Here is a 24,634-nt window from a genome sequence, read left to right on the forward strand (position 1 = left end):
TCAAAGCCATCCTTGGCTACAAAGGGAGTCCAATAATAAATGATTATTAAAAAAGAAAAGAAAACTGCATCGGCCAGAGTCCACATCTGGAGTGTACCATGTTGTTTCTTGGCTGCAGATGTAGACAGTAAACCCACAAACCCTGGCTCAGACTTGCATTTTCAAGCACCATCGAGCGCCTGTTACTTTGTGTGTGCTGATCTGTTGGGCAGAAACACCCATCTTTCCTGGCGCTGGGCTCAGTGAACTCCTAGAGTTCGTAGTCACTCAACAACCTGAGGGCAGAGGCAGCCTCACTTGGCCTCACTATGGCCCATGACCCCTTCTGCCTCAGTCACACAGAGGGCACTGCTGTTGTGTCTTAGCTGCTGTTAATCTTAATGGGAGACGAGGGCAGCACTCCCTCCCTCAGAACAGATAACCTAATGGAAAAGAACACTGGGTTTTATAGATTTTGTCCATGGGAAAGGTGATGCCCTTTGCTCTCCTTTGCTATGATACGTACCATTGTCAGAGGCAAGCTGCATGGGAAAGACTTTATGCCAGCTCATAGCTTGCATTCCGTGAGGAGGGGCATCAGGGAGGAACATGAGGCTGGAGCCTGGAGGCAGGGACAGAAGCAGAGGCCATGGAGGAGCGCTGTTCGCAGATCGCTCAGCCTGCTTTCTTTATATAATTCAGGACCAGTGCCACTGTTCCTCGTGGGGTGGGCCCCCGCTCCCATTGATGGTTGAACAAGAGAAGACCCCCGATTTGCCTTCAGATCCCTCTACTGGACGCGCTTTCTCCCTGTCTGGATGACCCTCGTATATGTCAAGGCGATGAGAAGCTAATCATCACCGACGCCACTGAAAGTTAGCCTTGTAGAGTCGGCTTTTGAAGACCTACTCCGTGCCAGCCACTGTGGCAGCCAAAGGGCAGAGTGAGTGCCACGAGGGTTCACGAGTGCTTGCTGTGCTTAGGACTTTGTGCTCTTGGAGGGAGCATGTGGCAGTACTCATTACTGAGTGTCGCCTTGCCCCCAACACTCTGCATAATGAACAACAGAGACTTAACTCATTGCATAACAGTTTAAGGACCTCAGTGAGATGCAGGGTGGAAGGGAGGTGCTGTGGCTCCTTCTGCTATATCATTCGGGTACTCTCGTCTTGTTTTGAGCAGTTTTATTTCTCCCATGAATCTGATCTTGGCATTCTGTGCGTTATTTCACCCCATGAGCACCTGCCTGTGGTGACAGTGGGACCTTGGGCTGATACTGAAGAATATAGTGCCATTTCGGGTGATCCTGCTTGGGGCCAGGGAACGGTGTGTGTGTGTGTGTGTGTGTGTGTGTGTGTGTGTGTATGGTGTGTAAATGTGTGTATGGTATGTATGTGTGTGTGGTGTGTATATGTGTGGTATATATATATGTGTATATGATATGTATGTGTGTGCGTGTGTGTACCTGTGTATGTGCATGTGTGCATGCCTATGTGTGTGTACCTGTGTATGTGTGTATGTGGGTGTGTGCCTGTGTGTGCCTGTAAGTATGTGTGTGTACCTGTATGTGTGCCTGTGTGTGCGTGTGGGTGTGCATGTGGGTGTGCCTGTGTGTACCCCTTTGTGTGCCTGTATGTGTACACATGTGTGCATATCTATGTGCAGTGTGTATGTGTGTGTACAGTGTGTGTGTGTATATGTGTGTGTGCGCGTGCGTGTGCCTGTGTGAGGCCATGGGAAGGAATGGCAGGAAGCAGGTAAAAGCCTGTGGTAATGCATTCCTTGGAGCCAGTGTCTCCAGTTTCCTCCTTCTAGTCCATCCTGATCCCTAAGTACTTCCCAGGACAAATGGAGCACTCTGGTGACTTCCCATCTCTAGAACTAAAAGATTGCCTGCCATGCTCAGGGAGAAGGTATAAAATTGGACCCTGGCGAGGCCAGCCTGGGATGTTGTATGAGTCTCTGACGGGGGATATGAATCTTGGCTCCGGGTCTCCATGAAGGATGGCGGGGATGACAAGCTCACATCAAACACCCCTCTGTTCTGGAGGAGCCATTATTCACCCTTCTGAACTCTGTGCCTCACAGAGCTCCAACTGCTCACCCTCTGTACCCGGTGGCTGGGGCTCAGCGCTCCAGCAGACAGACAAGCAACTTGACAGAAATGTGACACAGTCCGCCCTGCTCCCTGAGTCCCCGTGAGACCTTGCTGGCTCCATGGGCAGTGGCGTTATCTCCCTCTATTTGTCGTCTTCACCCTTGCTGGGGCACGAACTCTTTTTCTCTACTGACTGAATTCTATAAAAGAGCACACGGGTTATCTATCCAAGGTGGATTGTGTGTGTACAGACTTGAGGCGTGAGACATAGGCTTAGCTTGATGAAGAAACGCACAGTTCTTACATTTCAGGCATGTGCTGGGAGGTAGCTCAGAGGTAACCTTAAGAGACATTTTGACAGATGAGACCAGGCACATTCAGGGCACCTTTGTGGTCATAGCCTTAGGGACCTCTTGGAAAAGGAGGTCTTGTCCATGGGTATATCTGATTGTCAGGAACTGAGATGATGATGATGGTGGTGGTGGTGGTGGTGATGGTGATGATGATGATGATGATGATGATGACAACGACGTGAGTGCTCACATGTACCAAGCACACACACAAGCTCATATGCTCCTTCTCACAGCCCTGTATTTAGCACTATGACTATTCAGAGATGGGGCCTGAGAGATGTTTAAAACTTCACCTACCTAGCTATGAAGTCAGCATTTCTTAGTCCTGTTCTAAAAATCATACATTTTCAGAGAGAGAGAGACAGAGAGAGAGAGAGAGACAGAGACAGAGAGGACACACACACACACACACACACACACACACACACACAGAGAGAGAGAGAGAGAGAGAGAGAGAGAGAGAGAGAGAGAGAGAGAGAGAGAGAGAGAGAGAGAGACTTATGTGCTCCATTGGCACTTCCTTCTGATAGCCTTCTAGATTTCGTCCTGTGATAAGGTTCAAGAGTGATGACCTCTGACCTGGGTTCCTATTCTTTCCTTGCCACTAGAAGGTATGTGACTCCAGCACAACTCTAGCTTCTCCCTGGTTGCTTTCCACTTGATAAACTGGGACCCACGTCATGAGACAGTGTGAGGGCTGAGTGACGCAGGCGTGACAGTCAGCATGGTCCCCAGCCCACAGGGAACACATGGCGTTACTGCTTACTTCTGCCACAGAGACCGCCCCAGCAGCCTGCATCTTCTTCCCAGTCTTTTTATGATTTTGTTTATCTTGTCCACAAGACTCTGAATATCTAGGAGGGAAAATCCTACACTGAATTTCTATCTTTAAAAGTATTTCCCTTGGAATTTTAAATGTAGTAAATTGAATTAATGTCATTAAATAACAATGACAGCTGATGTTTATCGAATGAGTACGCATGCTAGGCACCGTCCTAAGTCCTTCCAACAGCCTTAGTTTGTAGATGTTACTGCATTTGCTCTGCAGTTGAGGGAATTGGGGCATATCTTGGAATTTCACCACTGGCAAATGTGACCGATCTCTGTACCATAATACCATCCCCTGACCATCCGCTTAGCCCGTTCCCATTGTCTTTAAGTATGTCTAAAAGCGGTAGGAACTTGGCTCCCCAAAGGTGAGCCATTTGTACGTCACACAGCTAATTTAGAGTACAGCAGGGGCTGCAGGACAGCTCTCTGGACTGCCAGCCCCACGTTCCTCGGGATGAGGTGTGCCCTGTCAGATGGCGTGGTGATTAATTGGGAGAGAAGCTGTGGGAGGTTGACATTTTCCCAGCCTCATCTGTGTTTCCAGCCCACACACCAGGCCCTGAATGTCAAAGCCCCCCACGCTGCTATGCTGGAGGGGATGAGGCAAGCCTACTCAGTATTATTAAGCAATTAAAAATATGGGCTGAGCAGATGCGGGACAACCTCACTTCCCTGACGTGTTGGGCAACAAGGTAGCTAGCTACAGCTCCTGCTGGGAGACATTTCAGGGGCAGATAGAAAACAGCTCCTTTTAGCTTTCAGGAAGGGGGACTCTGTGTGTGTGTGGTGGGGTGGTGGGGGTTGGGGGGTAGTTTACCTGGTAAGCTTTGCAGCTCAGCAGACCAAAGGTCTTTTGGACCATGGACAAGTGGACTTCAAGGGGAGTGGTCAGTGGCCTCCGAAGCACCACAGTTAACATCTGTGGAACTGGGATGGAGTCTGCTAAAGCTCTCTGTGGCTGTGGGTCTGTCCCCAGCTCTTCTGCACGCCCTGTTCGGCTGCCTTCCAGGAAAGTCGCATCTATTCCAGGTTGAGCTAGTTTTCATTTCTACTAATAAGAATGGGCTCAGGTCTTAATCCCAGGAAGGAACAAGGACTCGGGTTGGTTGGTGCAGAGGTCCTTTGGCATCGGACCTACTGTTCCTGGGGAATGAGGCCAGGCTGAGAGGACACACTGCTGTCAGGATTCTCATCAGCTTCCAGGTTCTTCCATATCTGATTAATAATCAGTGTCCTTGATCGCTCCTTACCTACCTAGCACATTGATCAGAACTGCTGCTCTCTGTGTCAGTGGGCATGCGCTGCCCTGTGGTGGGAGTAGAGACTACATTCGACCTCCTCAGAGTTATGGGGCATTCCAGGCATACAGGAGAACATTTGCACCTGCTTTGTCTGGGGGACAGCCTTGGGAGAGTTACACCCCACTGTTGTGTGCTGCTGACAGGTTTCCAACACGTATGAGCAGGCAGCTGTGGCAGGTGGTGTCTCTTACAAGATCTTTGTCTGTAGCTACCAACACCTGACTCAATTTCAACTTCACCGAAGTACAAAGTACTGAGTATGGCTTGTTGGCATGAAATTACATAGTATTGGCATGCACACACATGCACCAACACACAAAGTGCCCAACACACACATACACACGCCCCAACTCACATCCCAACACAAACACCCTAACACACACACACACACACACACACACCAACACACATAACCCAGCACACACCCCAACACATACATTCACATACCCAACACATACACACACCAACATGCTAACACACACACCAACACCACACACTCCAACACACATAACCCAACACAAACACTCCAACACATGCACTCACATAACCCAACACATACACACACCAACACAAACACCCCAACACACACACACACACACACACACACACACACACACACACACACACACACAGAGAGAGAGAGAGAGAGAGAGAGAGAGAGAGAGAGAGAGAGAGAGAGAGAGACTGCACACTGTCTCAGGATAATAGTAGCAGTTCTGCAGCTTTCGTTGCGACAGAGTTAGTGTCAGAACAATAAGAGGATAGAAATCTCATGCAGTACCAAGGGTTTCATGTCTAACTTACTAGAGTGGTTAGAATCAAAGCTTAGCAGCCCTAAGACGTGGGCTTAATTACTTATCTCCAGTTAAAGAGATAAATAATAGTGCCAAGCAGGGAAAGAAGATTTCCTCACGTGCCTGCGTTGGGAAGAGGAGGAAATAAGAGGCCCAGTGATTCCCTCAGACCATTCTGGGCTTCTGGACATGAGGTACAGGTTTAACTAACTAAAGGCTGAGCGGTGTGTGCAGTCAAGCAGTCATGGTCAAGGTGAGCTCCTGTCCGTTATTGGCCAATTATGGGCGTGGTTTCAGCCTCTCCTGCAAGGTAGTCTGCCAAGCTGTCCACACTCTGTGAACTCTCCTCCTCTCCTGGCTGGCACCAGGCTTCAGCCTTTTCTTCTCTCAGCGTGAGGGGAAGTTATAATCCCTCAAGTTCCTGCTTCAGTAAAGGGAGGGCCACAAGCACTTCTCTTCAGAATATCTGGAGGGTCCTATACAGAGACAGAAGAGCACACAGGCAGGAAAGAAAGGTCTCTATGTGGTTAAAGCATTGAACCAATGAGACCCCTCATCCAAGTTCCTGTGGGATACCACCAAGGCACAGAAACACAGACCTCAGCACAGTTGGGATATCTGGGTGCTTCAGAAGAACAGGCCACCGATGGCCGGTCATCCAGCCGTGGCCCCAGGAGCTCATAGCTCTCTGGTGTCTTTTGTTTGGGGTTAGATGCTCCTCTGGTTAAGTCCCCAAAGGAGCTAGGAAGTTAGGGTATCTTCCTCTCTCCCTTCCAAGCAAGCACAAATTTGGAGACCAGGATGGATTATTTTATAACTGATTATTTTGAACGGGTTTTTGATCTAATGAAACAGTTGCAAGTGCAGACCCTCTCTTAACCTTTCTCCTAACTGCCTCGTACTGTAGATCTCCCTGGTGGGATTTTATTCAATAGCTATGTCTTAGGACCTCATATATTCTAGGCAGCATCTGACAGGAAAGATGATGGTTAAGATCTCTGCTTCACCAAAGTAACAGGCTAGTGAGGGAGGCAGGCATAAGCAAAAGAAGTAAATACTAAATTCATCTTGGACTGAACTTACAGCTGAAATGTCTTCAGACGAGGATCCTCACGGCACCCAGATGTCTCTGATGATGAATAAGGGTGAGTATACGAACACACGCATCTATTGGGTAGGAGAATGGGAGATGCCAAGGGTCTCACCCACTTAAGCTCTCTCATTTGAACCTTCAAACCAAACTCCTACTTAAGACAATTGCACTCAGAGGTCGAAATGTCATTCTTCTGACCCGAGAAGCAAAGCTTAGTACCGCCCTCCTGGCCCCAGCATCAGGGGATGGGGAGAAAGGGACAGAAGCATTCTGGTGTGGCTCATTCCGAGAATATTGATCCCACAATGATAATGGAGGAGCTGATAGACACAGCATCCAGAGGACACTTGGAGAAGTATAACGTGAGTACAAAGATACACGCCACGGTGCTTGTTAACGCATCCATAGGAAACCGAGTCAGTACAGAGCTGTGGTTTTAGGGGTTGGAGTAGGCACAAGAAGTCTTAAGATCCTTCTGAGCATTAGTTACTACATGTGAGTTTTACTTTCGTGGTTGGAAAAGAAGTAAGGAAAATTAACCAAGAAAATAAAAATGAAGGGAATGGGTTACCCAGAATCCTGTCCCTGCCCCACGTCATGTTGGTTTCATCTTTAAGTGTCCGTTTATCCAGGTAAATGCTTCTCACTGTCTCTCGCGTGCCTCTGTCCTCCGATGTGTGCCCGTCTGTGCTGGAGGCCATGAGGTGGTAGTCCAGAGGAGGCAGGAGGCTGGGCTTAGAGTTTTTGGGTAACTTCAGTTTTGGGGAAACAGACTTTACAGACTGGCTTGTCTCTTTTGTTTATTTCCTTAACCAAGTTCTGTGTTTAATTGGTATTCACAAAACATAAATCAAATATTTCAAAGTGAGCAGCTCAGTGGCATTTGATTCATTCACAATGCTGTGTGATTAAAATATTTTCATCACCCCCAGAGAAAACAGTGACTTTTATGACTGCCTCCCCCAGGCCCTGGCAACCAGCAGGCTGCTTCCTATTCCTGTGAGTTTAACTGTGTTAGAGATTCCATGTAAACAGACTTGTGCGGCCTGTGACTCTTTGGATCTTGATTTTTTCGTCTATCATCACGTTTCCTATGTTTAATTCATGTTGTGGCGTGGATCCGTATTTCTCTCCTCTACGTCGGTCATCAATATTCTCTCCTATATACACATCACAGTCTGTTTATTCACACATCTGCTGAGAAACACTGGGGCTCTACCTCTCTGTATTGCAAAGTTGTGACATTTTGCATGTATAGACAATTGTTTTAATACCTGCTTGGGGCACTTTGGCATGTATAGCTAGGAGAAGAAATGCTGGACCATATAATGCCTCAATAATCAATCAGTTGAAGGACCAACAGACTGTCTTCTGTAGCCAATGGAGGTTCTTCATGAAAGGGGGTGGTTAATGGAAGATGCCAAGGGTCTCAACCACTTAAGCTCTCTCATTTAAACTTTGAAACCAAACTCCTACTTAGACAATTGCATGCAACAGTTAAAATGTCATTCCTCTGACCTGAAGGGAAAAAACTCAATACTTCCTGGCCCCAGCATCAGGGGAGGAATAGAAGCATCTTGGTGTGACCTAACAGCAGTGTGTGAAGGTTTGGAATAGCCCATAGCTGCACCAATGCCTGTAATGGCCTCCTTTATTTTTCAGTAATAGCCATCCTGGTGGATGCAGAATGGTGTCTCCCTGTGATTTTTATTTGGATTTCCCTGTTGGCTAATGCCAAGTGACTGTTTATGTGCTTGCTGACCCCTTGCATAATTTCCTTGGAGAAAGGTTTGTTCAAAAATTTTGCCCATTTTTTTTTTCAATACAGGTTGCTTGTCTTTTGTTGTTGAGCTATTGGAGCTCTTTATATATTTTGAATCTTGGACAACCATGTTTTTTACTGTTGTCTTTTCATCTTTTGGTGCCATTTTTTTGTTTGATTTTAGATTTTAAAAATAAAATTTATTGTAAAAAACTTAAAAATAAAAAAGTATTCTGAAATGAAAGTCTATTCAACTCAATATTCTTCTATACATTCTGAAGTTATGGTGCTTCACATTGGATTTTGCTATCAAATCTATTTGCATGGACTTATCTACTACCAAAAATGAAAAGCCCAAGTCAGCCTTAGACCTAGAAAATCAGTTAGTTTCATAACTCATGTGCATTGCACTAATCTAGTCCTTTCGGATCCACTAATCTTATCCTTTCTTGTCTTCCTTTAGATGTGTTATACACTCCAATTCCATCCATTTTCCTGCAAATTTTGTGATCACATTTTTCTATAGAGCTGAATGAGTGTGTGTGTGTGTGTGTGTGTGTGTGTGTGTGTGTGTGTGTCTTAGTTTGGGTTTTATTGCTGTGAAGGGATACCATGACCATGACAACTCTTAGAACAGAACATTTAACTGTGGCCGGTGTACAGTTTCAGAGGTTTAGTTCATTTTCATCGTGGTTTCAAGCATAGCAGCATTCAGGCTGGCATGGTGCTGGAGAAGGAGCTTCAGGGTTCTACATCTTGATCTTCAGGCAGCATAAACTTGAGTATAGGGGACTCTAGAACCTGTCCCTAAAGTGACACATTCTCTTCAGCAAGGCCAAACCTTCTATTAATGCTAGCCCCTATGACCAAGCTTTCAAACACATATTTAAACCATATATATATATATATATATGTATATATATCACATTATAGTTCTATTTTAATTAATGAAGAATATATATATATATATACACACACACACACACAAATTTTTATTAATCTATTGATAGACACCTAGAGTGATTCCAAATTTCTTGCTACAGTGAATAAGGCAGTGATAAACACGGATATTCAGATATTTTTATGGTGAGGAGTGGGACTTTTTGGGTATATGTTCAGTGAAATAGCTAGGTCATGTTATAGTTGTATTTTAAGTTTTGAGTTATCTCCACAATGTCTGTCTTCTTTTGAACCCACCAGCAAAGCATTCCTCTTTCTCCACACCCTCTTTGATAGTGGTTGTCACATTTCTTGATGACAGGCATTGTGACTTGGGTAAGCTGGTGTCTCAAAGTGGTTTTGATTTGCATTTACATGGTGACTAGGGGGTGTCGGGTGCTTTCTAGTAATCATTGGTTGTTTATGCTTCTTTTATGAAAACTGTCTATTCATTTGCCCATTATTTGATTAGCAGTTTTATTTCCTTGGTATTTAATTTATGCAATTCTTTGCAAATTCTGTATTTTAACTCCTTGTCTGGAGTAGCTGGTAAAGATTTTTCTCCCACTCTATGGGTTTTCTGTTTGCTGATTGTTCCTTGGCTGTAGGTAAACTGGGACAAGATTCTTTAGTATTTAAATATTTGTTTTATTTCATGTCTGTGCTGACTAATTTCATGTCAATTTGACATAGCCTGAGTCATGAGAGAGGAGCGAGCCTCAATTGAGAAAATACCTCATAAGATCAGGCTGTAGGCGAACCTGTAGGGCATGTACTTAATTAGTGATTGATGGGCGAGAGCCCAGCCCACTGTGGGTGGAGTCATTCCCTGGGCACCCAGTCCTGGGTTGCATAAGAAAGCAGGCTGATCAAGCCCATAAGCAGCATCTCTCCACAGCATCTGCATCAGCTCCTGCCTCTGGGTTTCTTCCCTGCTTGAGTTCCTGTCCTGGTTTCCTTTCGTGATGGACTGTAATGTGAAAATGTAAGCTGTTGTGGTAAATTCTCCAACCCAGATAAGCCCGTGCAATGAAAACACAACGCCACTCACATAATATGAACACGAGCTGAGAGCCTAGATCGGGCGGATCTACCACTACACTACTCTATTCCCCAGCTAGGAGATCCCTTATAACGTGCCGTGCAGTTTCTCTAGGTCATGTGCTTCATCTCCATTGTCCCTTTCTCTCCCCCCATAACTCTTCCCTTTCCCTGCCCAATCACTGGCTCTAGCCTTTATTTTACAAGCTAAAAGGGGAAGAAGGTCCCAAAGAAGTCATCTGACTACTGTTTTACTCTTGGGGAAGCATAATTAGCATCAAAATACAAACAGCACCAGGGCAACCCACAGTAAGCCACTTAAACCGTTTCCTCCTCCCCCTGCTCTTGGTCCCGACGTTTCATCACCCTAACAGAGACTGAGTGTTTTGCTAGCATGTCTGTTTGCACAGTATGTGCATGTCTGCTCCTGCTTGCAGAGGTCAGAAGTTGTCAGACTCCCTGACGCTGGAGTTGCAGACGGTTGTAAGTCTCTGTGTTGGTGCTGGAGACGGAACCCAAGTCCTCCTCCAGAGTAGCAACTGCTCTTAACTACTGAGCCATCTCTCCAGCCCCTGAAAACGGTTTTCAATGCTAATCCTTTTCAGATAACACTGTATCTTCTCCTCTTCTCTCTTCACCTTTGCTCCCTGCTGTGTTGCCTTCCTCCTGAATCTTCCTGAGGAGCTCAGGTTTGCTGCTGTCTCTGGAGCACCAAGGTTGCAGTCACCACACACCTAGATGTTAATGTCTTTTGAGGCATAGGCTTTTTTTTTTTTTTTTTTTTTTTTTTTTTTTTTTTTTTAAGTTTAGTGAAGTTCAGCCTCCCCAACCTCTCTCTTCCTCTCTGACTAGGGTTTTAGTGTCAGTTCTTAGAACCTATTGCCAAATCCAAGGCATAAAAAATTATCGAGAGAGAGAAGGAGAGAGAGAGAGAGAGAGAGAGAGAGAGAGAGAGAGAGAGAGAGAGAGAAGAGTTTTGCCTACACAGCAAGTACATGACTGAATGTTTTACATGCTTTGCTCAAAAAAAAAAAAATGGAAATATAACCCTAAGTTTTCTAGCTGCAAACATAAAAGGGGAAATGCGTTTCGTGTACATTTTTTGAGAAGAATGAAGATAATTTCTCAGTAGATGGGCAACAGAGTGGGATACTGAAGATGGAGGACACACGTCTCTCAGCTACTACAAAGGGCTCTAACAGAATTAATGAGGTGCGTGACTTTCATCGTCTTCTGTGTTAGATTTTCCTTCAGTGGGGAGTCTGAACCTTCCTAGTGTTCACTTCATGATTTGTCAGTGTCATGGCAACAAAAGGGAAGAGCAATGACAACCGATTTGTGAGGTGCCAGCCCTGCTCTTGATGTAAAGTAACAGTAATGGCCATAGAGGAGCAGAGATGTTACCTATAAAGGGGGTAACTGAGACATATATATGTCAGTGTTCACTAAGCCTCTGAGAAACACTGTAATTCCAAGACTTGCTTAGCCACCGCCTCCGATGCTTTAAGTGACTCCATTTCCACTTCCCCGCTTCTCTGAACATTGCGATCCTTTCAGGGTTCAGTTGGGGATGAGAGCCTCAGGACATTTCCTTCTTCTGGAGACACTTTACCCATGATGGCCGCATCCCCAGACCCTGTAGAGCAATCTGCAAACCTAATTCAATGTACTGTCCCAAGACTGAGCCCAGCTGCTTAAGACTGTGCACTCAAAGGAAGCCTAAGGAAACAGAATGGCCACAGCTGTCCTGGACATTGAGGACATTGAGGATACAGTTCTCCACTTTAGGCACGGCCACGATGGCTTTCGGTTTAATAAATACACATCGCCATGTGATTTTCCTTGGAGGGCAATCGTTGCATCAAAGGGCGTGACCTCCATGGTCCTGATGAGGTACCGCTTGAAGGACAACAAGGCTCCCTTTGGCCTCTGATAGGATGAACATCTTTCTGCAATTACAGCCAAACCTTTACTAGGGTCCGGCAAGGAGCGTTTCTTTATGGCCCATTATGAACACTTACTATGTGCACCTTAAATCACTTAGGACTGGATGAGGCTGGTGCAGCTGGGAGCAATCTCAGGCACGCCCAGCGAAACGGCCAGAACGACCTAATACATCTCACTTCATCTCCAGCAGTCTATCCCCTGCCCTCTCCTCCTTATTAAAGTAAAGCTCCCTACTCACAGGAAAGAAAATTGCTACCTGATATTTATATATCTTCAGAGAGCCCTGTGCTTCAGAAACCAGAGAGAATGCTTAAAACTATTTATTGAATGGGAGACTGCTTCTCGGAAGAAATCTTGTTGGAAGAGCTGCTTTTCTCTACTGCACTTAGAAAACCTAGATCGTTTGTAAAGCAAGGGACAAAAGAGGAATTGATTTTTGTTGGCGTAAGGTTGGTTTGTGTGTGTGTGTGTGTGTGTGCATGCGTGTGTGCTTTGATTAGTCGCTTGAAGCTAGTGAGTCATGTGACAGTTCTGGTATCCTAAAGCGAGGTATTCATACTGACATCATGATAGCTATTTCTGACCTTGGTTTTTAGCAGAATGTTGCAGGAAGTCTTATGTCACTCCCAGTCACCAGCTGTTTGCAACCTTATCTGACTTCTCTCTCACTCTAGGCATCTCACTCCCCCTCTTTGGCAAGAGCCATTCTTAGACTCTAAGGTTTTGAACGGGTCGACAAGAAGTACGGTACCTAGTATAGAAGGCCATATAAGGTCTGGTTCAACCTGACCTTACACCTGGCTCTGTATCTCCCAGTCTCCCTGTTGTGAAGCCTATGCTACTGTCAGCCTTCCTAACAGCCACAGGGTGGAGGCACACCACAGTATCCATGTGTCTCTGCTTCCTCTTGACTGAAAGTCCTGCCCCTTTCCCAGAGAGCCATCCATAGAGGGCTGGAAAGCCCTGCCTCCTGTCTTTGAACTCTGGTTGTTCTCCGAATTTGAGCCTTCTACTTTCATACCTGCCACTCCCTCAGGATGGCGTGCCTTGAAATAACCCCTGTTTGTATTGTGTGAAGTGACCCTAGAAAAGTCAACACTTCCTTGCATGGGGGAGGGGCCAGATGCTCTAGAAAGAAGACAGGCATTTGAATGTCAAGGAAAGGGTTCAGGAAGAAAAGTCCCTGACTTCAGCTTGGAATTTCAACTTCCAGAATGGTCAAGGAACAAATGTCTGCTGTCTAAACTCCTCCCTCTCAGGTCTTGGCATTGTGTCATGGCAGCTGAGTAGGAGAATACACACATGGAGACTTTGCCCAAATTGTATGTGAGATACAAGGTGGGAATCTGCCGTTCCATGTCAGGTGTACCTCGGTGGACGAAGCAGTGCAGCAGTAGAGAATCCAATGAAGATTAGCTGGTAACCGAGATCAGTGAACCTGTTTCCCAGTACGTTCCCTCTTCACCATGGTTGCCTCTCTCATCTGGGGTTCCATCAAAGTCAGTGTTCTAGTAAATACGGACTGGTCTGGCTCACTAGAAAACATTAATACTCTGACTTTCATAGTTACTTAAACGATTTTTGAGGGTGTTTTTTTTTTTCCCTTAGCTGAGGAAGGGAGGAGATAATAGGGGAGGGATTTTTTTTTTTATTAACTTGAGTATTTCTTATTTACATTTCTAATGTTATTCCCTTTCCGGTTTCGGCAAACATCCCTTCCTCCCCCTTCCTTGTAGGGTGTTCCCTCCCCACCCTCCCCCATTGCCGCCCTCCCCGACAGTCTAGTTCACTGGGGGTTCAGTCTTAGCAGGACCCAGGGCTTCCCCTTCCACTGGTGCTCTTACTAGGATATTCATTGCTACCTATGAGGTCAGAGTCCAGGGTCAGTCCATGTATAGTCTTTAGGTAGTGGCTTAGTCCCTGGAAGCTCTGGTTGCTTGGCATTGTTGTTCATATGGGGTCTTGAGCCCCTTCAAGCTCTTCCAGTTCTTTCTCTGATTCCTTCAACGTTCTCAGTTCAGTGGTTTGCTGCTGGCATTCGTCTCTGTGTTTGCTGTATTCTGGCTGTGTCTCTCAGGAGAGATCTACATCCGCTTCCTGTCGGCCTGCACTTCTTTGCTTCATCCATCTTGTCTAATTGGGTGGCTGTATATGTATGGGCCACATGTGGGGCAGGCTCTGAATGGGTGTTCCTCCTGTCTCTGTTTTAATCTTTGCCTCTCTATTCCCTGCCAACGGTATTCTTGTTCCCCCTTGTTTTTAGTATGTGCGTCTTTCAGCCTTAATCATTAATAAGATCTCCCACATCTACTTTAACGGTATAGATGCCAGGAAGATCCTTGTCACTGTGGCATATTTCAATCCATTCTAAAAGTTGTGGCAACCTTTTTCTAATACTGTCTTCTTGCTTGATTCATCCCTATTCACTGTAGATCTTACCCCAGCTTCTTCCTACATTTCTAACCTTCTTCACAAGACATCCTGGTAAGGTCTTTTGAAGCCTGGTTCTCAGCCTTCCTTGCCTGGCTGGCCTGTGGGTCCTGTGGATGTAAGGAGTTTGACTATCTAGAGAAAAATGAGACTTAGCAACAGAAGAGGGCCGAGGAAAGTTGCGTGGTGGGCAACGGCTGTGTTTGCCAAGAACGAGAAGGGAGAAAAGCTAGACAGACTAGATGAGTAGATTTGTCTTAGAAACTTAAGAAAGAGTGACATTAGCGATATTAGCATTGTGTTGTGGACTGGCTGGGCTAGGGAAGAAGGCTTCATTATGTATTTAAGGGCAGTATGAGGGTCAGCTGGAGGAGACAAAGCTAGAATGGTTACCAGAGATGAAAACCAGAGAACTAGAGAAAGACAAGAATTTCTCATCCTTGCCACATCAATGTATTGACCAACAGTTCTTGAGGGGAGGGCTATTTTAGACTTGGAGAGTTACATAAGAGTATCCTTGGCCTGTATTCATTAAACGTTACCATCAACTCCTCAGTTGTAGTAGCCTCGAATATCTCTAGCCATTACTAAGTGTGCCCTGGGGAACAGGACGCCACTCTGTGCCAACGTTTCCCCAAGCAGGTTTGCTAAGGAGTGAGTGTGTGGAGATGCTCCCAGAAGAGGCTCCAGTCAGTGTGGATGACTGGGGAGCACTGAGGGAGACAGGCACCTTTCTGTATCCATGCTCAGAGCCTTTGTCACATCAAGATACACAGTAATTCTGCTTTATGTGAGGAAAGACCAGTCAGTGTAGGACACAGCTTCTTGGTACTCATAGGAAATTTCCACTGGACACAGAAGTTTTTCTGAAGATCAAGCTTTGGGGATGCTCCACAGGCAGTCATTCATAAAGAGACATCCTGTCCTCATTGGTCCAGTGTCATTTAGGTGGTAACCGCTGGTGGGTGGGTTTTTGCCAGAATCACTGTTACTCTGACTTCCCCCTGAGCTACCAGTCCTTTCTTTCATCTCCCACCCAACCCTCTACTTTGATGTACTACTCTGGCTGTATTTTCCCTTTGCCCCCTTTTAAATTCTCAGCATGCCTCAGTTTCCCTATGAGCTTACTGCCACTCTCCAGCTTTCTGGAGAATTGCTGAGGGAGAGCTTCATGATCTTGTAGCCCTGGAAGAGATTAGGAGTGGGTTTCCCTGGAATTGGTAGATCCCAGGGATCAAGGATACTGGTGTGGGGTGGTAGATTAGGCTGGGTCTGGTGGGTGGTTGCTGGGCTGAGAACTGGGTCCAACCTTGCTCAGACTTTACAGTTCACGTCTCCAAGTCAGATGACTATTTTAAATTGTCAACTTGACAAAATTTAGAATAACTCAAGAAGTATGAGGAATTACCTACTTAAGTGGGCCTGTGGGCATGACTGTGGGCATGACCGCAGGGGACTGTCTAGATTGTTAGTTGAGGTAGGAGGACTCACCTTGAATGTGAGTGGTACCATTTCCTGGGCTGCTCCCTGAGCTGTGTAAGGGTGAAGAATGCACTCTGAGCAAAAGCAGAAGCAAGACCCATGTGTTTGTTCTCTCTGCTCATGGCCAAAGATCTTATGCTTTAATCCTGCTGTGACTGCCTGGACTAATGGATTATAATCTGGGACTGTAAGCAACCAGACCCTTTCTTCCCTAACCTGCTTCTGGTCAGGGTGTTATCACAGCAATAGAAATGAAAGCAGGACACCGCTGAAGCCCATCTGCTGGAGACTTTGAGGTAGAAGCCTAGTAAGTCTCTACTTTCCCATTTTCTTTTGCATCAAAGAATGGGAATTTGTTGAAGAAATCCCCAGGTCTCCTGTTAGGAATAGCTTCGGTTTTCTTTTCTCTTTAGGGAATTTAGAATTGTCTCAGACTAAGTATATACAACGAGTGGAATGTTTCTACAAAACATTCTTCTGGGAGCAGGTCTGGACTTGCATATCTCCTGCCTCCTGGAGTTAGCTTTTCTGTGAAGGGTGACACACCTATTCATTTGGAATTTTTAGCAATGTTTACCATGTCCATTATGCCGCAAGGACTACTTTCTAATTTCTTTTATTTCCTTTCTCCCTCTGAAGTCTTTCATATGTCCCTTTCTCTGTGCGCTTTTTCAAACTTACAGCCCCTCCCCCAATGGTGTCAATGTGCAAACATATGAATCCCCAAAACATCCTTCTCAGTCCATGTAATGTTAGTAGCTCACACATTTTCAGGGCTCATTATTTGTTATGGGATAACCAGTTGTTAGGCTCTCCCCTGGGGAAGACTTGTCTTTTCCCCATGCTCACCATTCCTTAGTTGGCTGTAGTGCTTTGATTAAGGAAGAGCTCTGACTGGCTTCCATAGTACCAGAAGGCAGTGTGCAAGTTTCCAAAGGAGGGAAGCAACCAACACTCTTCCTACTCAGCTGTTTTGCCTACAAACCACAATGACCACCACCATGGTGTGGTCATGCTAAGGGTACATTGGAGGCATGCCCACCCTGGCAGCAACCAACAGCTCTTTACTTGGACTTAAGACCTGCTCAACAAGAGGGAAATTACACTTGGTACTGGAAACCTGTCAGCTTCTCAGCTTCTCATGGGGTCTTGTAAAAGAGCCTATAGCACCCACTTGACTAAAACAGCACGATCCCTATCTGCATTCAAAATATTTATCTTTAGACAAACAAGTAAGTGTCATCCTCACCTCTCCTCAGGGAAACTTCTGTTTGCAACAGATGGAGACCACAACAGAAAACTGCAACCAAGCAAATATAGAGTTGTGGGGCCCAGTCCCAATGGCTACATCTACAAAGCAGCTCTCGAGCCTAAGGCTCTGTGGGATGATGTCATACAGGTGAGGCAGGTACAAGATAGAATGAGGCCTGTCATTGGACAAGAAGGAAGGATGGGTGGGAGAAAAGGTTGAGGGAACAGGAGGAGATTGGAACAGAAAGGACAGGAGACTGAGGAGACTGCGGAGAAGCCGTGGAGAGAACATGGAAGCTGACGTTAAGATTCCACTCTGTGTATTTACAGGTTGTTATGAATATTCTTAAGGAACGGATGTGTACAGGGCTTTGTATGTTTAGGTGGGCAATTATAGCTTATCAGTTGGACCAGAGGTTATTGTGCTGTGTGTTCTTTCTTGTGGAGAGTTGAGCATGGGAGTGTGGCGGCAGAGACAGTGGCCCACCACAGAGTTGGGATGTGTGCTTCTGGCAAGATATCTAGCAGATACCTTGGGGCACTAACGTGCCTGACCTAGGAGGGTAAAAGACAGCCCTTAATTTAATTTTACAACAATAGATGGTGCCCAACATGGGACTCGAACCCACAACCATGAGATTAAGAGTCTCATGCTCTACCGACTGAGCTAGTGAAACCATGGGGTCTTGGAGAAGAGCCTACAACACCCACTCGACTAAACCAGCATCATTCCTACCTAACTGCATTCAAAATATTTATCTTTAGACGAGCAGGTAAGTGTCATCCTCACCCCTCTTCAGGGAAACTTCTGTTTGCAACAGATGGAGACCACAACAGAAAACTGCAACCAAGCAAATATAGAGTTGTGGGGCCCAGTCCCAATGGCTACATCTACAAAGTAGCTCTCAAGCGTAAGGCTCAGAGAGCACTGTAGAAGAGGGGGCAGAAAGACTCTAAGAGCCAGATATCAGGTGTTTTGCCATGAGATTGTGTCCCCTCGTGATGTCATGAGCTGAACGAGGTCAATAGCCAAAGCCGTGCCAAAGCAGATGTGGGGGAGGCCACAAGGACTCTTTAAGGATGGAGGTGAAGGGTGTGAAGAGTGTAGGAGCCAGGTTTTTAAGAACAAGCCATGCCACAATTGAATGGCGGAGTCTGTTTTCACAACAGATCTCAGAGATAAGGTATTGAAAAGTCAGTGCTAGGGGCCACAACTTACTTCGGGACCACTGAGGGGCATCCACAGTGTGGAGCTCAAAGCACCTGCTTGGATGTACTGATGTTATTTAGATACCAATCTATCTTTTTTCACTTCGAGTCAGGGCTTCCAGTTCCTGAGGCTTGTCAGCCAGGCCTGTCTGTAATGTACCTTGAAACACAGAGCCACCAGACACAAAGCTCTGGTCTGCAGATGCTCCTCTCGGTCGTTGCCAACTCACTGGCAACGCTGAGCTGCGTGGAACTTCTGATCTCAGCTTGGAGCTGGTTGATGAACCTGGTGTGTGCTGCTCTGTCCGAGAGCTGGCCGGACCACCGTCAGGTCGCTCTTTGAATGCGGCAAAGTGAAGGATGGCGCTCCTGTTTATTCTGAGGTTTCAAAGGCAGCCATGCAATGGTTAAGAACGCCGAGATGTTAACTGTGCAGAGGGCTTGGAGGAGACCGGGGGAGATGGACACGGTCAGGACTCATTATCAGAAGAAAAACTCTGCTCTTTTCCATGCTCAGATGCCTAGCATCTTAAAGCATCCCAAGGTGTTGGTAAAATTCGGGAAGTCTCGATTTGTATTGAAATTTGGGAAGTACCGCCTTATGCTAACGACATTTTTTTTTTGTTAAGAATATGGTCGTCTTTTCATCACCAGATTGTCCCTTAAATTAGTTGAAGCCCGGAGGCCTTAAATTAAAAGCAAGAGCTTACAATGTGGCAGATTGAATTTAGGCTCGTGTGCTGTGTATAAAATATAAAAGTGGCCTTTGAAAACATAATTTAAAACGAATAGTGGGTTCTGTATGCAAGGCAGCAGGCCCCCGAGTATCTGACTGCTTGAGTCAAAAGCCCTGGTTCTACTCAGTAGTTGGAAAGGTCGGCGTCTTCACCTAACCCCCCACCCCCAGGGGAGCCTGCCCTGGAAAAGGCACTTTGAAATCTGTGCTAACGGCATTGCATTTGATAAGAGTCTGCCCCCAGACACCTCCATTACCCACCCTGGCCAAGGCAGATCTAGCTCCTTGGGGTGCAATTTCCTTCTCTGCTACTAACAAGCAGGTGTCCATGAAGGTGAGAACGGGACACTCTAATACACTGGGCTCCACATACCTCTTCTGTTTGGCTGGACCTGAGGGCCCTTGGGCAACAACATTGAAGCTTTCTTTGGCTTTGTTCGTAGTACAATGATCCGTGCTGTCTGGGCAAAGGGCAGCTCAGATCGGAGCCCTGCTTCTTCACTCCAACTGCACAAGATGAGCCAGGACCTTTAAAAAGACTGATTCTTAGTACATGGTCTGAACAATAGAAGTCTTCACTTAATTGGTCTGTGGCGATGCCTGGGAACTCCCTGATAGAATTGTCCATGTTCAGTTTTACATTCCGCCTAGTAACAGAGAAGAGCTGAGAATCACAGGGGACAAGGGCAGGGTCCCAGGCTGGGGTAAAAATGGCAGGCAAGCTACTTCTTCGTGGGGAGTGCCAGGATTGCAAATGTTTACGGAAAGTAAAGGCTCCCCTGTTAACCCATTCATTCATGAGTGTCCATCCAGTGCTGGATGCTGTAATAAGTTCAGGGATGCAACGACAAGGTTAGGATTCATTCTCCTAATCACAGACATTCGAAGGTTTCCCTTTGCAATGCAATTCCCAGCATCTGCCTTCGAGCTCCCCTGGGGTGGGGGATGCCAACGGCCCCACCATTCTGCTTCACCACTGGCAGCATTTTGTCAGTGACATTTTCTCCAGTACATTTTTGTGTGCCGACGTGTGACATATGGGGGCGTCCTTGTCAGATACACAGTATCTCAAATGTGTCCTCCACGCCATCTTGCCTGACTTATTCTGTGGTTACACAAATTCGGATGAACAGACAAGGAATCAGGGCAGAAGCGATATAGACACAACCAAGATCATGTCTCTAGCTCCCTTATTCCCTCCGTCCCTCCCTGATTCTCTCCCTCTCTTCTTCCTTCTCCCCCTTTCTTCCTTCCTCTTACCCTCTCTCCTTCTTTCCCTCCCTCTTCTATCCCACCTTTTAACCTTTTTTTGCCTCTCTTGAGATAGGGTCTCCTGATGTAACCTGACTGACTGGTCTCAAACTTGCAATCCTCCGTCCTCAGCTTCCCAGCGGTTAGCATTGCAGGCCTGTGTCAGCATACCTTTATAATACAAGCTGCTGCTTCTTGTAAAGCATCAAAATGTCCCTATGCCTTTAATGGTATTTCACCATACTTCAGTGGGATGGTCGGACAAGAACCCATCTTAACCAGTGGAAATCCAAGACTTAGAGAAATTGGATGGTAAGAATTTTAACCAGAAATCCTTCTCTGCAGGTGGTGGGTCTCTATCTGTCCTTTGAATCGGCACCTAGTCCTTTTCTTTCCTGTTGCAGGCTCTCCTTGGCAGAGACTGAGAGCTGTCTTCTAGGTTCCAGAGTCCAAAGCAAGCATTCACTTCTCCACTGCCTTTCTCTGCTGGCTGGCTAGACATGAGCACAAGGGGGCACCAAAGGGTTTCTATTCCTTCCCTGTGCTGGGTTTCTGGCTTTTTCTTCTGGCTCGTATGGAAATTCACGATGAACAGGAGACACTGTGTGACTAAGAAGGAGGGAAGACCTTAGAGATACTCCCCTTTAAAATCTTGTTTGTGGAGCTTGGCCACCCCATGCATGTTGTCCCTTTCCTTAAGAAGCAAAGGAAAAGGGCAAACTAAGGCATGCTAACAAGTCATACACAGAGTGGAGGCAGAACATAAAATCTGGATGACAGGTTGAGGTTGAGGAGACGCTCAGTGGAAAGAAGATCACTCAAGGAAAGTGTGTGTTTCTTTTCTCACACCATGGGGCCATGGGGGGAGGTCACCTGTCTTACACCATCCCTATAGATGCAGTTGCAGAGCCCAGAAAGCCTGGGGTGACAGTGGCAGAGAGGGGGAGGAGAAGTAGAGGGAGGGGGAGAGGAAGAGGGAGGGAGAGAGAGAGAGAGAGAGAGAGAGAGAGAGAGAGAGAGAGAAACACAGAGAGAGAGAGAGAGAGAGGGAGAGGAGAGGGGGACAAGGGAGGGGGAGAGGTAGAGAGAGAGGGAGGGAGGAGAGGGAGAAAGACAGAGACAGAGAGACAGAGACAGACAGACAGACACACAAACACACACACAGAGAGAGGGAGACAGGAACTAGTTGGGGAGGAGGGAGGGAGGGAGGGGGAGAGAGAGAGAAAGAGAGAGAGAGAGAGAGAGAGAGAGAGAGAGAGAGAGAGAGAGAGAGAGAGAGAGAGAGAAGTGTAAGGTATGGGCTTAGCCAAGCCGGCTGACTATCTGGTTTTTACCAGTAGTATGAGATGGAAAATGACCTGGGTTTGGCTGGATGATATTGACATTATTAAGAACAGTTGCATGGGGGATCACTGTGGGGTGGTAGGAAGGGTTCCCACTCTTTTGGTTTTGGCGGGATTTCTATAACATAAACTCTATCTGCAGAAGCCCAGGGGGCACCTGAATTTATAAGCTAGCGCTCTAGGGAGAGCGAGGGCCAGAGGTATAAATCTGGAACTTCCATATTGGGAGGGTTTGTCTTGGTTGCTGGCTTTGCAAGATGTACAGTCACTTTGAAAACAAATAATCAGGTCAGGCGTGCAAGGGGTTTTGTAGATCAGGCTGTGATGAGCGGATCCTAAATATGGACCTATTCCATACCATGGACCTGGAGGTTGTAGGCTAAGAAAAATGGAGAACACAGGTTTAGCAGCAGCCTTCGTCTCCTTTCAGTACCTGGCTGAAGATGCTGCCTGCCCAGCTGCTCCGTGCTCCCACCTACAGGTTGTCCTTGCTGTGATGACTGTGACCTTGAACGTGGAGCCCAGATAACCCCTCCTTCTCTTAAATTGTCTGTTGGGTGTTTCATCATAGCTGGGGGTGGGGGTTCACTGATGAATGTGTTCTCTTCCACTTAACCCTTGTCAGCCCTGCATTTCAGATGTTATCGTTCCCAGCTCACAAGAGTAAAGCTAAGAGAGGTGCAGGTGACATTGTTTCAAAATAGTAGAGCTGGGGTCTGTGTGGTCCAGATACCCACCTCTAAGCTGTCTCTCTGTTTCTTCCTTGGCTCAACTCCACTGCAGAGAAAGAAGGCTGGGCCCACTCGGCCCCCTCCAGGCATCTGTTTGGTATGGGTCAGTTCAAGTGTCTGAGTCCTCCCTCCTTCCCTGACCCCTCATGAGTTAGCTCCCATACTTTCCCCTGCTACAAATCGATTTAAACAAGTCAGGCTCATTTTTTTCCAACTAAATGGTGGATTCTCTAGGGGTGGGAAAAAAATCATGCATTTCTATCAGTACCCGTAGATTCCACACAACATGTGGTAGAGACCTCAGACTCAGAGAGAACAGGGGAATAGCCGTAGCAATGGCTTCGTAGTGGTTTTCAGGAACATGGAAGGTGGAGGCTCTGTGTATGGGACTTAGGGTTGAACCAGCTTCTACCTTCAAGCACTGTCGCTTCAGCCTGTCCTGCTGGGAGGACATCAGGACTCTTTTTTTTTTTTAATTATTTAATGTCTTTTTACAGTCCAGATTGATTCCCCTCCTGGTCCACTCTCTGACCGTTCAGCAACCCCTACCTCCTCCCAGCCCCACTCACCCATCTCCACGAGGATGTCCCTACCCTTTGAGGCCTCCAGTCTCTTGAGGTGGATCTTCTCTGACTGAACCCAGAACCGGGAGTCCTCTGCTGTGTATGTGTTGAGGGCCTCATATCAGCTGGTGTATGCTGCTTGGTTGGGGGACACCTTTCTTGAGATTAAAGTACCGGCTACACTCTCTTCTCCAATAAGAGTTGAGTCAAAAAAAAATGCAGAGTGCTAATGGTCCAGGGCTAGGGGTGGTGAGTGGTGGGCATGCACAGGGCACCCATGTTGACTCTCGGCTGTCCTGGAAGGGAGCTAAGGGGATGGAGCTCTGCAATGGGGACAGCTTGCAGCTGGCTTGCTCTACTCTGGATGTGAACACTTAAAAGTCTGGCAGGTTGTCTTAGATGACTCCAGGGACGTAATAATTGATCCTCCTAAAAAATGAGAGAAACTCAGGGTTTTCACCAAACAGAAGAAATCAGTCTGGATATTGGGGTTTTAAGAGTATATGCCATGCCTCATGACCAGAAGTCTCTGGAGATGAGCGGGTAGGAATAACCAAGTGCAATACCGACCTGGTTGGGTCACAGGGGTTAGATACTCACTGTGCATGATGTGGACTAGCAATGATAAGTTCAGGAGTTCTGCTGAGAGGAGAGGCCCAGGCACGCAGAACAAGGCTGCTAGACAGAGGCTACAGGTAGGCATTGGTCTGTGGACAAGCTTCCTAGAAAAGGGGCTCAGAGAAGGAGAGTCTTGCAATTGCTTCCTCGGTCCTTTCTCACAGTATTAGCCATGACCCTTTTCTGTCTGCTTCTAAAATAATCAAGGATATGAGAACAAGAAGTCAGGGTCTGTACCTGATTCATTTTGGACAGCCAAGGAGGCAGTTCTAGAACATGAGGGTCACTTGTCTCTGGCAAACTAGAGTCCAAGTATGGAGCTGATTGAGGAACCCAGGTAGAATCGAAGAGCACTGAACCTTCAGAGTTACAGGACGCAAAACATTGGAGGCCTGAGGAGTTATTTCTGTGTCTTGTATCTGCAAGAGACCTTCAGAACTCCATAGCCGCAGAATTGCTCTATTTCAGATAGAAGAATTCTGTAAAGAAAAGCAGGGTCAGGCATTCTGGGAAAGGCGAGGTTAGTGGGCCATTAAAGCAGCCTCCCCGCAAACCCTACCTGAGGAGCAGGTAGACTTTGGGCTCATCTCATGGGGATCTGACTCTTCTGTCCTTGGTGGATGTCCTTGGCTCTGATGGCCTTCGGGGTAAGAGATATAATCAAAGCCCCTGGTGGACATGGGCTTTGACTATTCCTAGAGCAATAAGCTAGCTTAATCACGCAGGTTGGTGGCCCTGGCCTGACTCCAGCATAGGAAATTACAGTCTACCCTTCTCGCCTCCTCTCCTGGGGCTGCTGCGGGCTTTCATCTGTGTTTTCTCTTTGCTGAGGTACTGTTAGAACAACAGCAGCTAGAAAATGGGCTTTGATTGCACTGAGGG

General features: G+C 46.7%; 1 non-coding gene across 1 annotated transcript; it reads right to left on the reverse strand.

The window, feature by feature from the left end:
• Positions 1 to 17,905: 17,905 nt before the first annotated feature.
• On the reverse strand, positions 17,906 to 17,978 carry Trnak-cuu. The gene has a single exon. It is a non-coding gene; the product is annotated as a tRNA-Lys (tRNA).
• Positions 17,979 to 24,634: the final 6,656 nt, after the last annotated feature.

The sequence above is a fragment of the Rattus rattus genome, chromosome 2, assembly GCF_011064425.1.
Source record: "Rattus rattus isolate New Zealand chromosome 2, Rrattus_CSIRO_v1, whole genome shotgun sequence".
Lineage (NCBI taxonomy): Eukaryota > Metazoa > Chordata > Mammalia > Rodentia > Muridae > Rattus > Rattus rattus.